Here is a 15,478-nt window from a genome sequence, read left to right as displayed (position 1 = left end):
GCCCCGAAGCCGCCCGTTTCCTGCGGGGCGGCGCGACGGCACCTGAGTGACTGCGGCGGCGGCGCCTTGGAGCGGGCGGCCCGGGCTGTGGTGCCGGCGCCGCCGCGTCTTCCCGGTTTCCTTCCCCAGCGCGCAGGGTGAGGGCGAGCAGGCCGCGCTGGGCCCGGTGCCGGCCGCGGTAGCGGCGTGGGGAGGGCGGCGCCGGCCGCGGGGTCCCGGGGCAGGCGGGAGGGCGGGGGGCGCGGCCGCGGGACTCCGACACGGCGGACCGGCTAGGCCTCGGGTCCTGGTTACCGCCGCGGGGCTTCTGCCCCGGCCGGACCCCCGCGGCGGGCGGGGATTGGGGGGCCGCTCGGCCTCGCCGGGCCGCCCAGGCCCGACCCAGGCTCTGCGGGCGCCTGCGAGTGCGGCCGGTGACTCCCCTGGGGACGTCTCCCGAGGGCGAGGTCGGCCCGAGAGGGCCTTGGGGTGACCGAGGCGCCTATTTATAGCCGGGCCTAAGGGCCCCCGGGAGGGAAGGCGGATTACCGCTCCTCGGCCGGTGGACCGAGGGAGTGCGTCTCCGGCGGCTCCCTGGGCCGGAGCTGGGCCATGCTTGAGCCATGCTTACGCCATGCTGGAATTTCGGCCCTCGCCGCTCCCTCCCGGCACTTGGGGCACCAGCTTTCGGGTGCTCGCCCCTTCCCTGGCGCCACTCCCACTGTCCTGTGAGTGTCCGGGAGTAGTGGTGGGAGGCGAACCGGGACGGGAAAGCAGCACGAGGGGAGAGTTTGGAAAAAGAGGACCGCTCCCGAGACGGGTGAAGTTATCCTTTCCTCTCCCCGAGGGGTGTGTCTTCCTCAGTGATTCGCCCCCACTCCCCGCCACTTCGGTTTCCAACAATGAGGTTTTTGGCGTGGAGGACTTCGAAAGAAAACCAAACTGGCAGTGTAGAGCAGTCGTTTGTCAGTCCAGCACCTGGTGGGGGGTGTGCAACCCTGCCGGCCAGTGAAGGAGCCTGAGTGCAGCAGAGAAGGTGGGCCCCTAAGGCGTCCTGACCTTGTCTAGCTGCAGCCTTGATTAGGTTAATAGGGAGCTGTTTAAAGTTAGCTGTTCCGTCTGGGAGGAAACCAGATTCTTAACTCTGCTGGGCTTGTACCAGAAACGGATTCCGAAACAGATATTTGAATAAGAACTGCTTAAAAAGCTACAGTTAAAGTTAATTGTTAAAAAGTTCGGTTGTTTTTTTTGAGATGCTTGATAAATTCAGACATTCATAGTAAACTAAACACCTTGGGGGTCAACTAAACACTTGGAATTGAGTAGCTGTTCACTTCAAAGTTTGAATTTTGGATGAATTAGGTTGCACTTTTCCACCCTACCTCGCCTAGTGGGCAAGTGACAACATTGTCTTCAGTTTGGTTAAAAGCAGTTGTTGATTAGACTTCAGATAATTTTCCCAAGAACAGCCCTGGAGTACTCTTTAGTTGATCTGTATTTTTGGGTGCTTTGCAGTATAGACTTTCATATTTGATATGAAAAAAGCAAGGCTCCCCCCCCCCCTTTCTTTAAGGATCTGACACCATATTGCTGGGCCTACTGTTTCTAGGTTCTAAGAGAAAAGTTAATATCCCCCCTCCGCCAAGCCCTTCCAACATGGAGTTAACAATCTCTCTGCTAATTTTGTAGCCCTCAGCACACCTTAAGTGTCTCATTTGTCAGATGGGTTTCTAGAAAGAATAAGGTGTTCCTAATTTACTGAGGCATACTGAAACTTGAAATATAATAAGATCTATTGAAAAATTTTCTTCAGTGTATTAAACACTTAAAGATTATAAAGGATATCCAGTATTTAACTATTTCTTGGTGATTCAGGATTAGTCTTATGAAAAGCTATTAGTTTTTAATTTGTTTCCATCCAGATATTTCTTTGTCCTTGATATCAGAAGTTTCTTCTGCTGAATTGAGTGCTTTCCCTAAAAAAACTCTCACCCCGAAATACTTGCTAATTTATAGGATTTAATCTGCTTTTGGTAGGGAGAGGTTTTAAGAATTGTATGTTAAATGTCAGTTTTAGGGCTTTTCTAAAGGGCCTAAGAAGTGAAGGCTTTTTTCTGAGGCTTAACTTCTGAAGGACCCATGTCAAGACTGTGACTGCTGGTAAGTTCTTAACTTCAGTCTTACTTGAAATATTTGGAATATTTGTGTGTGTGCGCGTGTGTGCGCGTGCATGCTTGTGCATGCTGTTGGGCTTTGAACTAAGGCTCTCCCCGGGTAAGTGCTCTATCTCTGAGCTACACACCTAGCTCTGGATGTATATTTATGTGCTCACCATAAATTTTTATAGCAAAGGAAGTTTTTTTTTTTTTTTAACCTTTATTTTACGTGTGTGCTGAGAATTGAACCCACTGCATCACAAATGCTAGGCAAGTGCTCTAGCCACAACCCCAGCCTGCAAAGGAAGTTTTAATCCAAAAGATTTCCAATACTTTGTAAAAATTTTAAGTTGTTAATAAACTTAATGGCTCCAAGAAGGTTTTTATCTTTCTTAGGATTCTGACTTAGAGAACTGTGCTTTATGAGAACATTCACATATTTGAGGATGACATCTTATCAGCTGCTTGTTCTGTCTACTGTTTATAAATTTAGTTACTTTGAAAGTAAATACAAAGTATACTTAAAGGCTAGAAGCAAATAATTTTCTCTACAACTGACATTGATCATTATGAACAAATAGTTGCATTTCATTGCTTCCCCTTTCAGTTCTCTGAACATGATTTAGGATGTTCTGATCGGAAAAATGTAATTTATATATAAATCACTGGGAAAATGTTTATTCAAATAAAAATATAACCCCCTCCCCATGTGAATGAAAATTGAACACTAAGGGGAAAATCCTTAGATGCCATGAAATTTAGAGTTAAGTTTGATTAACTTAACTCTGTATCTGAGATCTAGAAAACAGACAATTTATAACTATGTCAGGTGGTTGAATGCTTAAATATATTTTTGGTCTTTTTTTTTAAATTAATTTTTTTAGTTGTAGTTGGACACAATACTTTTCATTTGTTTAAATGTGGTGCTGAGAATCGAATCCAGGGCCTTGCATGTGCTAGGCCAGTGCTCTACCCCTGAACCACAACCGTAGCCCCTATTTTTGGTCTTTGAGGGAGGTTTTAGACTGTTTCTTTTTACTTCTATAAAATGGTGTAGGATTTTATTTGTTTTATTTGTAAATAGGCAAGATAATACTAAGAATAGTTTTAGAAGAGACTAATGGGAAATTTTCTTTTTGGGTTTTCTCCTTACTAATTGCTCATTTTATCTTTATAGATAAATTTTTTTTTTTAATTTTTAGTTGTAGTTTGACACAATATCTTTGTTTTTTATTTATTTTTATGTGGTACTGAGGATCGAACCCAGGGCCCTGCATGCACTAGGCAAGCACTCTACTGCTGAGACACAACCCCAGTCCTAGTCTTTATAGATAAATTTCTACTTTTAAAGTTGACATGTTCTTGGGGCCAGGGTTGTAGACTCAGTGGTAAAGCACTTGCCTAGCATGTGTGAGGTACTGGGTTTGATCCCTGGCACCACATAAAAATAAACAAATAAAAGTATTATGTCCATCTACAACTAAAAAAGTATTTAAAAAAAAAGTTGACATGTTCTGTCCTTTGTTTATTTTTCTTTTTATATTCCTCCAGTGATCTCATATAGTGTCATGGCTTTCCATACTTACATGCTGATGGCTCCTCCTGTATTTGTTATCTCCAGCCTAACTTCCTTCCTGAGCTATAGACAACCTGTTAGGCCTATCTACTTGTATGTACACTCAGCATAAACTTACATATTCTTAACTTCTGGTGCAGTAACTTATCCCATGGCAGCTTCATTCAGTGTTCAGCCAAAAAAAAAAAAAAAAAAAAAAATTATCTCTGACTTATCTTTTTCAGATTTGGTATTGTGCTCTTTCTTATCTTGACAATATATTTAGAATCCCATCACTTTTTACCACCCTGCTCACTAATCATAAGAATGGTTCAGGCCATTATTATATCTTGCCTAGATTTCTGCAGTTAGCCTCCTAACTGGTTGTTCTGCTTCTATACAAGTTTTCTATAGTCTTTTCAACATAGCAACTAGACCATATCACTTCATAGAACTCTGCAATGACTTCTCATATGTAGAATAAAAGCCCATAAGACCTTTATAGAATCTGGGTACTTCCATTCCCCTCATCTCCCTTGCTTCTCAAGTTAGCTGCCATTCTTCCCCCTGCTTGTTTCCCTCCAGCCCTCCTATCTGTCCTAGGGTCTTTAGAAATTGTCCCTCCCTGGAGCATTTTTCCCATAAGGTATTTGCACAGCTTATTCCCTTATCTACTTTGAGTCTTTACTCTTTGTCAATTTTTCAAAAACGCTGCCATTTTCTTTAAAATGGCACCCCCTTCTGATTCCTGTACCCTGATCAATTTTCTCCATAGCACTTGTCACCTATCATACTATGCAGTTTTCTTATTGTTTATTGTCTTTTTTCCCTGTCTCCAAAAACATAATATAATATTATCTCTATGAAGGCAGAGCTTTTTTGTTTTTTGTTTTGAACTAAGCGAAACTAAGAGTTTGGCACATAGTAGTTGGTCAGTAAGAACTTGGCAGATTAATGCATTAAGTCTTTATCCTGCAGTTCCTTCCTTTGATGGATACCACATTCTTGGATGCATGTAGTTTTCTGTTTGCTCCTTTTCTCTTCTAGGAACCATTGGAGAGCAGAAGAAAGTAACAGGGAGCTTTTGGAACTCCTTAGAGAAGGGAGTGATGTTAATGTGCTAGAGAATCCCTTACCTGCCCCACATGATAAAGACTGTTGGTTAGATAACTTAAAAAGTTGGCCAAAGCAAGGACTCAAAATATGTGCACCTTGAATGTTTGTACATAAAACATTTTGTCTGTCTTTTTATTGGGATCATTCTTTTGCTGAGAAAAGGTCTTCTGTTTTTCCTTCCATAATTTGTACCTAAATCAATACCCATTACCTATAGTATTTGGTTCTTTAAAATGGAGTGAAAATGTAGGCACTAAGAAATTCCAAAAGTACTTCTAGATTTTTCCAGTTCTTCATCAAGGGCTTCTGAAGGATTTATCTTAGGTTTTGTAAACTAACACTTTTTGTTTTTAGAGGTGTCATAGAATTTTTGAGCCTACCATTAGTAGAGGATAATGTCATTTACCCACATTTCTTTGATTCTGAGTAAATTTGCAATTAGTTATCAGAGTTAATTATAATTAGTTTTATGAATTGTAAGTACACTATTAAGAGATGTGACGTTATGCTATCCTCACTGGAAAATGTGGACAATTGTTATTTATTATTACACATGCATTTTACACATTTGAATTTTCAAAGAAAACAATTTGTAATAAACTGAGTTAGTAGTTAGGAGATGTATTTAGATCTTATTAATTCTTAAGATTTTATGCAAGTTCTTTATTGCTGAGTTCTTTAATTATATAATTGTATATTGGAGAGAATATGAGTTTTAGGGAGTCTGAAGAGCTTGGACTTGAATTTGGCTTTGGAAGTTAGTACCACTTATTGCATGTGTGATCTTATCTTAACCTGCCTGAGGCTCATTAAGGAATTATGTTCTTATCTTGGTAGTTGCTACATAAGTGATAGCTAACTTTAGAGTGCTTATTTGCTGTCAGGCTCTGTAAATACTTTATGCACAGCATCACATTTAATCCTTTTAACAATCTTATGAGATAGATATTGTTTGGGAACTAGGGTGAGAGGTTAAATAGTTTGTCCAGAGACAGCAAAGGAGAGGAAGAACCTGCATTTTAACTGAGTTATGCTGAATTTAGAGTCCATTCTTATCATTGGGCTGTTTTGTAAAAATGCTTCAGGTGGAAACCATTTTTAAAGTGTGATTTGTCTGGTGTTAGGTGTTAGCAAAATAAAGATAACAAATATTTTTTTTCCTTGTAAGAGAAGATTAACTTTTGAAATTAATGACTTAAATTTGAAGGTTAGAAAGTTTTTCAAGTGGAGAAAATAATGAAAAATAATAAAAGCTACTTAAAATGAAATGATCCATGTTTTTGTTATATGGAAAGCAATGGGTAGTTTGCAAGAATTTTTTTTGTGTCAGTTCCTATGTATGTACATTATGGGTTGCTCATGGTTTTATGGACATTGTTCAGTAGTTATCTTAGAAAGGCCAATGCTGATCACCCTACCTAAAACACATATCCTCTATTCTTTGTCTCAGCTTTATTTTTCTTCATTGCACCTTTAGTCAGTTCCTGATACTACAATATATGTTTGTTTATATGCTTAATGGTGGTTTCACCTATAAGAATGGAAGCACTATGAGGTAAGATCTTTGTCTTGTTCATTACTGTGGACTGTATTTTTCTGGCACTTAGGTAATGATCACTTTGAATGAATGGATGGCTTGATTTTTGAAAATAATTGGGGAATTCACTGATAATTGTCATTTGTGCCATCCCTCCATTAGCGTGGGTAATTGAGTCGTATTTGAAATGCCATGTGAAGTGAAACCTTATGGGATAGAGTTTCAGATTTACTTTTGGAAGAGTGGAATAGAAAACAATTCAAAGTCCAGTTTCAGCAAAATACTTCTTATTTCAGTTAATTTTATTGATCAGTGATTTAATTATTCTGAGTGGAATCTATATATAAATAAGGGATTTCATGGTTTAGATCCAGTTAATCTTTGAAATAAACTTGGACAAAGTTAAGGTTTTTACATGGAAAGTGCCATAGTGTCCCAAATGCTATGTTGATGAGCATTTAAAACTTTTCTTAATCTTAAATAAATTCATCCTGAATCTGGATATTAATCTATACATCTGTATTTACCTAGGTTATTGGAAAGTCACATTTATTTGAAATATGTTCTATAATTATTTTACATAGTTTTCATATCTGGATGTCTAAGGTTGGGTGAATATCATGATTTCTATGAAGTGAAAATTGTAAGCTTGTCATTATTTCTGGATACAGTTTCAGATAATGTGCTTTATCATAATCTTTGTGGTTGGTACTCTTCCTGATGACTGGGGAATCATTTCTTAAACTACTTCTAGTTTGTGTTAAATGTTTACAGTAATTTTAAGTTTTAATTTGGATCCGTTGTAAAGGTGGCTTAGTTCTTTTGCTTGTTTTGTTTTTGGTCCTCAAAATTGGATTTAGTTTTAATTTGACGGGAGTATTTCTGAATGTGAAGTTTTGGGTACATTTAAGATTAACCTAAGATGTAACCCATGCATTTACCTTGTCTGGAGATAGGGGGAGAAAATAATCATTCGTATTTTACTTAGTTGTAAAATGAGCAAAACTGAATTTTTGTTACGATTTAATAAAAATTTTTGTTCAGATTTAAGTCTGAACAAAATCTAATCTTCTAGCATTATTTACTTTGTATAAATAGGTATACATTTCATATCCTTTTATTGTTATTTAACCTTCATTTAGGCAAAAAGTCCCAGTAGCATTTAATACTTATAATAATATATCTTTTGTGTAAAGAGAAGCTTTATTTATTTGTTTATTTATTTTTTGTTGCTGTGTACATCTGATTTCCTACGGTAACTTTGTACTAAGTCAAGAAAACCCTAAGCATTTTCTGTGAGATTTTTAAAAATAGAATTCTTATTTTTATTTGCTTTTCTTTTTTTGGGGGAAAAATTTGTTCCAAAGTATAACTTTTCTAAAGTTATTCAGCACTGTTATCATAATTGTGTAGATTAAATAAGTAGGGAGGGTTATACCATATTTACCTGTCTGCTATAATTTGCATTTATCTCTTTCTACTTGAAATTAAATGTTAAATAATTAGAAGTACAAGAGTACAGAATGTTTGTATAAAGATTAAAAGTAAAATTCTTATGTACTGAACGCCTGTCTGTATGTCTTTCTCTCAGCTTTTTAAGTTTTTTCTTTTACATATAAAATATTTGTGAACTATATATAAGATACAAAGATACAATAAATAGCTCTGTACCTAATATCAGTTCAAGAACATTTTCCTTTTATTCCTTTGTATACTCTTTGTTGTTGTGCCCCACCCCCCCTCCAAGTAATCAATGTTTTTCTTTCCTTTGCTTTTCATGTTGCCACATCTACTTATATCTCTAACCTGTTTTTGTTTTGTATCTTTTTGAATTCTGGAAATGTGACCCTTTTGTATGAGTTTATTTGTAGACTTTATAGATCAGTTTATGGATATGATTTTGACCATGTTGTGTATACCTCTAATTCATTTACGTTCACTTCTCATGGGATTTCATGGTGTGAATATTTTACAATTTATCTGTTTCCTGTTGATGGACCTTTGGGTTTCCAGGTGTTCCCTCCCTTTTCTTTCCTTTCCTTTTTTTTTTTTTGTTGTAAGCAATGCCGCTTGCATAGGTACATTAGTGCACTTAATTGTCTCCAGGATAGTACTTTTTCAGACTTTTTTTTTTTTTTTAACCATTCACAATAAGAATTCATTTGACATTATGAGTCAGTACATTTTTAGGTACACACATGCAACAGAATTTACTTAAAAACCAACCTTTTAGTATTGAGGTTCTTACTATTGTTTCATTAAAAACAAAAATGCTAGTTAAGACTCACTATGTTGATTTTTGCTATCCACTAATGAATTGAGATTTACAGTTTGAATAAATGATTTTAGTTCTTATATCTAGTTAGGAACGGAATTCCTGGATTGTGGGGATAGTACATTTTCAGCTCTACTAGGTAATGCCAAATTGTTTTTCAGTGTTGTTTTCCAGTGTAAATGTACCATTTATTCCCCTTGCCAGTAAGTGTGTATTATAATAGTCTCCACGTTTATGCCTATACTTGACACCAGTAAAAACTCAAGTGGGAGAATCTGTTCTGTATGCATTGATACTAGTAGATTTTTGAATTTCTAGTAACTAAAAAATCCTTTATCTTTTCAAGATAATAAGATCTTTATCTGTGCAAGACATTTTTGTTTCTTGTTCTCAGAAATGGCTGTTCATTTTTCTCTTGGGTGGTTTGTTTTCTTTTTGGCTGGTAGGAGTTCTTTGTATGTTCTGAATACTAATTCTTTGTCAATTATGTATCACAAATGTCTTCTCCCACTTTGTGGTTGGTCTTATTTTTATGGTGTCTCTATTAATAATAACTTAAAGAGTTTTTAATTTATCAGTATTTTCCTTTTGTGATTTATACTTTGTGTTCCATTTTAAGACATCTTTCTCTACCTCAAGTTTAGAAAGATAGCCTTGGGTTTTTGTCCTAAATTATTTTTTATATTGTCTGAGAATTTTTTCCTGAAGTTCTTTTTAAATTTCTTCTCTCTCAAGCTGTTGTTTACTTTTCTCCAAGTTCTTTATTGCTTAATATTTCAGGTTTTTTAAAGGCTAAAATATATTTGTTTACTAGATGACTTGAAGTAATTCTTAATTATTTGCTTGAACAATATAGGGTCATTTTGAGGATTGCATCTACACTTTGCTTCTAGAGCTATAAGAAAATAACTATGTAGGAATGTTTTAAAAAGTATGTTATTTGCATGTACCAATTGTTACAATGAATTCCAACATTATTTATAATTAAAATGTACCAACAAAATAAAAATATGGATAGTTCAGTAAACTCCCTATCACCTCTTGTTTGGTGGTACTGGGAATTGAACCCATGGCTCCATGTTGCCAGGCATGCTGTGTACCTCTGAAGTTATATCCCCAACCCTGTTCAGTAAACTTTGGTGTCTCCAACTCAACCCCTGTGACATTGAGATTTGTAAACATTTCAAAATGATGCTAATGTTTTCATGTGTTTTCCTTAAGTTGTTGTGGACATTTGATAAAGTGCTTAGTATTTGTCATTTTCACCACAGTGCTATTGAAGTGTGAATAAATTTTTATATATACAGTTGCAACTGCAGAGCGTATTTATAGTCAGAGGAACCAATGTTTTCTTCAATTTTGGAAAATTCTCAAATCTTTAAAACATAATTGCTTTTGTTATTTTCATTTTCTTACCTTTCAATAGACCTATGTTGGAGTTTCTTGGTTTATCATTGGTGTCTCTTAAATGCTTTATTTTTTCTCTTTATTTTCTGTGCCTTGTACTGGGTGAATTCAGTAGAATTAGCAATTTACTGAACCTTTCCTCTACCAAGTCCAGTCTAGACTTTATTCCATCTATTTGAGTCTCTATGCCAGTATGCACAATTTTCATTTCTTAGATTTTGAATTGCTTTTTCAAATCTACCTGTTTCAATTTTGTTTTGTAAACTTTTTCTTTAAAAACCTCTCTTGTTGATGAAGTCAGGGCACGACAGGACTGACCCCTTCACCTTTGAAGGTCCCGAAATAGTGGACTGCGATGAGTGTACCATTGGCTGGAAGAAAGGAAGAAACATCATGGTCAAGACCATCACGAAGAAGCCAGAAGCACAAGGGGCCAGGGCACTGTTAGGACCATCACTAAGCAAGTCCCCCAACGAGTCATTTTTCACCTTTAGTCCTCTGAAAGCCTCGGGGAATGGAGACTCACTGGATGAAAATTCTGAGTTCACATGAGCCTCTAATTTTGAGATTGGACACTTCTTCTGTTAGTGGATAGTGCCTGGGCTGTGCTCTGTTTCACTGGAGAGACCATGGAGGATGATGCAATTTTGAAGAAGGCTAAGAAGGAGAGGAGGAAGATGAGGATGATGCCAAAATTAACCCCAAGAAAGAGCCCAGCCAGCAGCAGAGTACAAGTCACAGTGAGAAGCTATGGCCTGGTTGGCACCACTGGACAGCTGCCAGGATGTGCCTGGTTCTGCTGCAGCACATGGACAGTGCTCATAACATCTAATGCCCTTTCAAATGCATGACTTTGAAATTTCCTTAGGTTCTGTTCTGGTACCTGCAGCTTTGCGCTTTTCCAGGCCTGCCTTAGGGGCCATAGAACATGTGGATGGAGTAGGGCGGAGGGCCTATGGTGCCTCCCAGGGCCCTGCTTTGATTTGAAGAACCCACACTTTTGATGATACTGAGCCTGCTGAGAGCTGCTGTAGCTCTGGCATTCTGGCAATCTCAGTTTTTAGAGTGTTTTTTTTGTTGTTGTTGTTGTTTTTTTTTTGCGTTGTAGTTTTCAAGGGAATGGATGGGTTGTGGCATATACCTTTGAGGCAGGAGCTTAGTATCCCATCCTCATATATATTCATTGATGCTTGGAGGACTTTGAACTCACGCTGCCACTCATGTTTCCTGTTAGTGAAACCTGATTAATGGCTGGTCACCAGAGTGTGTTCCAGTGGGAGCACTGCTTCCTGTGGTGCTGCTGAGGGCAGGAGCTGGTTCTGTGACACACAAAACTGGTGCTGCTGTTGGTGTGGGTGGTAGCCAAAGGACCAGGGTTCCTCATCCTCTAGTGAGGACTAGGCAACAGTGGAAGTTACATCTTGCTTTCTCAGCAACCCCATCTCTGGATCCTACCACTTATTTTGTCTTAAAAGCTCTGGGTAAGGTTGACCAATTGGCAGCTGGTTTGATGTTTCTGAGTATGTGGTGGTGCTGGTCTCTGGCAGCTGGGGATAACTGTGTCCATACCAGATGTGTAGAGTGTGTGCAGCCTTACCTGCGAACATATTTGTGCCTGAATACAGTGTTTTCAACTTGTACAGAATAGTTGGAATATTCTATTACAGTTGTAAAATACGGGGGAAAAAAAAAAACTTTGTTAGTCTATTTCATGAAATCAATGCCATATAGTATGAATTGATGTTTTTATTGATGATTTATTTTTTCTTGTTAAAATTCTTAGTGTTTTGGATTAAAAAAAAAAAAAAGTCTTGTTATTGGTAGTTGTTGTACCAGCTCATTGTTTTGACAACTAAAGAGAAATAAGCATTTAACCTATTTTTCCTGTATTTGGATAACTGAATTGGTCATGCAAAAAGTTTCTATAGATGTATTCAAGCTAGTAAAGGAGTGATCTACTTAGAATATCCCCATTTTGTGTCTTCTAATGAATAAGATCTAGACAAAGATCACTGATAGTTATTAATATACAAAGAGATGTCCAAATATTAGGTTCTTTCCAAAGAAAATCTGTCACACTGCATGTTGGTTTTGTACTCAGAACCCTGAAATTTAATCTAGCCTTTAAACTCAAGTATCAGTTGACAAGAAATAGAAAAGACAAAAGATTTTGTTAAACACTGTGGGGATAGCATCAACCAAATTCAGATTTGGAAAATTGATAGCTACCTGTTGTCCCCATTCCCATTCAAAAAATTGAACAACAAAGAAATGCAGGGATGGTAGATGAAAGGAGACAGGAAGTATATCAGTCACAGAAAAACAAAAAAATGTTTACAAAGCAGATGGGGAACATGTGAGCTCTGGTTTGATAGTTGACTTCAAATAATAATTGTTTTTTATAATACCGGAGATTGGACCCAGGGCCTCAAACCTCCTAGGCAAATGAATTAAGCTACATTCCCAACCCTTTTAAAAAATTTGAGACAGGTTCTCACTGATTTGCTGAGGCTGGTCTTGAACTTGGGATCCTCTTGCTTCAGCGTCTCAAATGTTGATTTTTAAAATTTTTAAATTTTGATACTGGGTATTTAACCCAGTGGCACTTTACCACTAATCTACATCCTCAGCCCTTTTTATTTATTTTAAAATTTTGAGATGGGGTTTGCTTGGTTCCTTAGGACCTTGATAAGTTGCTGAGACTGGCCTCAAACTTGCACTCCTCCTACCTCAGCCTCTGAGTTGTTGGGATTATAGGAGAGCACCATAGTGCCAGGCCCCAAATGTTGATTTTTTAAAATCCGTTACGAGACTGGGTGTTTTTTCTTTTCCACTTCTGGCTCAGAACTTATGTAAAACTATAGCTCCATATACTGGGTTTGCAAGTTGATTTTCATACTTTTTTTCTACTCCTTTCTTCTCCCCACCTTAAAAAACAAACAAACAAACAAACAAACAAACAAAACTCTTTTTACAAACTGCAAAACCAATCCCTGCCTCCTGCTCTTTGGTGTCAAACATTGAACCTGGTTCTATTCTGTTGCTGTTACTTTAGGAGATAAATTTCTGACTTGCCTATTTAAGAGCCAGTGTCCAGCCCTCTTCTCCATTCATTTTTATCTCTGTTCCATTTTAAATATGGTTGATAGTTTTGATTTTAATTACATTTCTGACCTAGTGAGGTGATTATCTTAGTTTTGAGTTTCTGTCTTTTAAATATCTCTTTTTATATTTCATGCCATTACTTAGTGTTTGGAATAGAAGGATCCTTATTAAAAGGTCTTCCCATCTTCTTCATTTTACTACTTAAATTATTATTTTAGTCAGCCTTTCCTCACTGTGACCAAAATACTTGACAAGGACAATTTAGAGGAGAAAAAGCTTATTTTGGCTCATGGTTTTAGAGGTTCTGTCAATCCATGGTCAACTGACTTCATAGCTCAGGACCCAAGGCAGGACATCATGGTAGAAGGGTGTGGGTGGAGGAAAGCAGCTTAGGACATGACAACCATGAAGCAGAGAATGAGCTCCAGCCTGCAGGGACAAGATATGAACCCCAAAGACATATCCCCAGTGACCTACTTCCTCCCTACAGTTACCATTCAGTTAATCCATATCAGTGGATTAATCCACTTGATTAGGTCATACCTTTCATTGTATAATCATTTTATCTCTGAAAATTCTTGCATTGTGGGGGACAACTCATATCTAACACTTGTATTTTGAAGCCCAGCTTTATGTATTCTGGGTAATCAGTGTATCCTGAATAGTTTAGTTTTGCATGTCATTTTTCAATCTTGTTGGATTCTATTCAACTCTATAGAACCAATTTGATTTGAGTATCACAATAATTTATAATTATAACCGTTCATATTGTTTAGCCTTGGTGTGCTTATTGTTCCTGCTAGTTGATCTTACTCATTCTGTTTTTTCAGTTTGTTTTGTAGTTTTGATAGTCCAAGTCAAGCTAAATAGAGTATATTCTTTTATGAGGTAGGGTTGGTATCTCTTGCTATCTGAACTATTATTGCTAGGTGTCTCAAACTTGAGAATAACATGTCTAATGACTTGAATTCAGTTTTGGAAACCTGGCTATTAAGTGAAAAACCATTAAGTGAAAGTATTTACATTAATTTCAGTGGGAAATTATGTGTGTAACATTTCTACTAGTTTTCTTATGTAGGTAAATATTAATCCAACTGTGAAGATGAGTTAGTAATTATAAACAGTTTCGAAGAAAGTATACCTTTTACATAAAATGTACTGTGATATAATGAAGTCTTTTCATTTCATTGCATTTGCCAAAGTAGAAAGAGAAAACTGGATAGTGAGTGGTGGTGGTTAGTCGGGTGTCAGTTTTCATCTGTTCTTTCTCTACAACTTCCTTCACCAGTTTCAACCATTTTGGATCTCACAGTTATCTTACGTTTAATTTGCACTTAAAAGGTAAGTTGTGGTGCAGAAAAACATGATAAAGGCTAAACACAAGTCCTTTAAACAGTGTGAAAATAGAGCACATGTAGAGAAGACAGACGACTTTGTAGTGTCTTATGTATATAAAGCAGAATGTCTGGGTTTTTCCAAATATGGCATACAGCACATATTATGTATGATATACTCTGACTGGAAACTGTTATGTTGAATGAAATGTTAGGTGTGTCTGCCTGAAATAATAATGTCTAAATTTCACTCTTTATAGAATATTGTGTGTATAGATATCATTAATAAAAAGTTCATTGCTTGAAAACCAGCTAATTGAACAATTAATTATGTGAACTGAACTAAACAAGCTGTTGAAATTTCTGATATTTCAAGTAGGTAACTGAAAGAGTAGCCAAGGATAGCAAAGAGTAAAATGATATTGTTTTATGAAACATGAATTGATTTGCCTTTTGTTCTCATCCTTGTGTTCATCACATCATTTATAAACTAGCAGGCTTATGTTTATCCAAGCAGTTGGTTAAGATATTAGTAAGGTCAGGCTAAGAACAGAGTACTTTGATATATGATTAAGTTACCTTACAAACCATTAATTAGCAACTTTGGGGTATGATTGTTTAACTTTTAAAATATTTCTCCTTTTATGCTATTATGTTCAGCACTTACCTATTTTGTCCTTAACGGTATCATATTAAGTATTCTGCCAAAATCAGACATTATATAATATGCATGGGGTTTTCTTGATATAGTAACCTTTTTATTAAAAATAAGACATTGAGATGATTTTTCTTTGTAGTGACTGGTTTATAACAGGTGATTTTCCTACACCTACATTTTTTGGTTAATGGCATTGTCTTGATTTACCCGCCCCCCCCCCCCCTCCCACCACTATTTTGGAAAAAAGCAGAAGCAGTTCATGGAATTTGACATGTAGGATTGTGGCAATTATGCACTGTGTTGAAGACACTTTCTATCTTTGCAGAGTAGTAGAGGCTGTTGTGTAACATGGTTTC

At 37.2% G+C, this 15,478-nt stretch overlaps 1 protein-coding gene across 10 annotated transcripts in view; it reads left to right on the top strand.

Annotated features, from left to right (window-relative positions):
* Window positions 1–15,478, top strand: part of Ktn1 (kinectin 1) — a 112,466-nt gene continuing 96,988 nt past the window's right edge. For 7 of the 10 annotated variants that reach the window (XM_076850458.2, XM_076850460.2, XM_076850459.2 and 4 more), the window contains exon 1: window positions 1–137. The gene's annotated coding sequence lies outside the window, so the exon portion shown is untranslated. Of the gene's footprint in view, window positions 138–2,050; window positions 2,140–6,256; window positions 6,362–15,478 lie in introns of all 10 variants that reach the window. The other 3 variants (XM_076850457.2, XM_076850456.2, XM_076850454.2) reach the window with 2 other exon arrangements.

Source organism: Callospermophilus lateralis, chromosome 3 (genome assembly GCF_048772815.1).
Source record: "Callospermophilus lateralis isolate mCalLat2 chromosome 3, mCalLat2.hap1, whole genome shotgun sequence".
Classification (NCBI taxonomy): domain Eukaryota; kingdom Metazoa; phylum Chordata; class Mammalia; order Rodentia; family Sciuridae; genus Callospermophilus; species Callospermophilus lateralis.
This window is presented reverse-complemented; position numbering and strand designations above follow the sequence as displayed.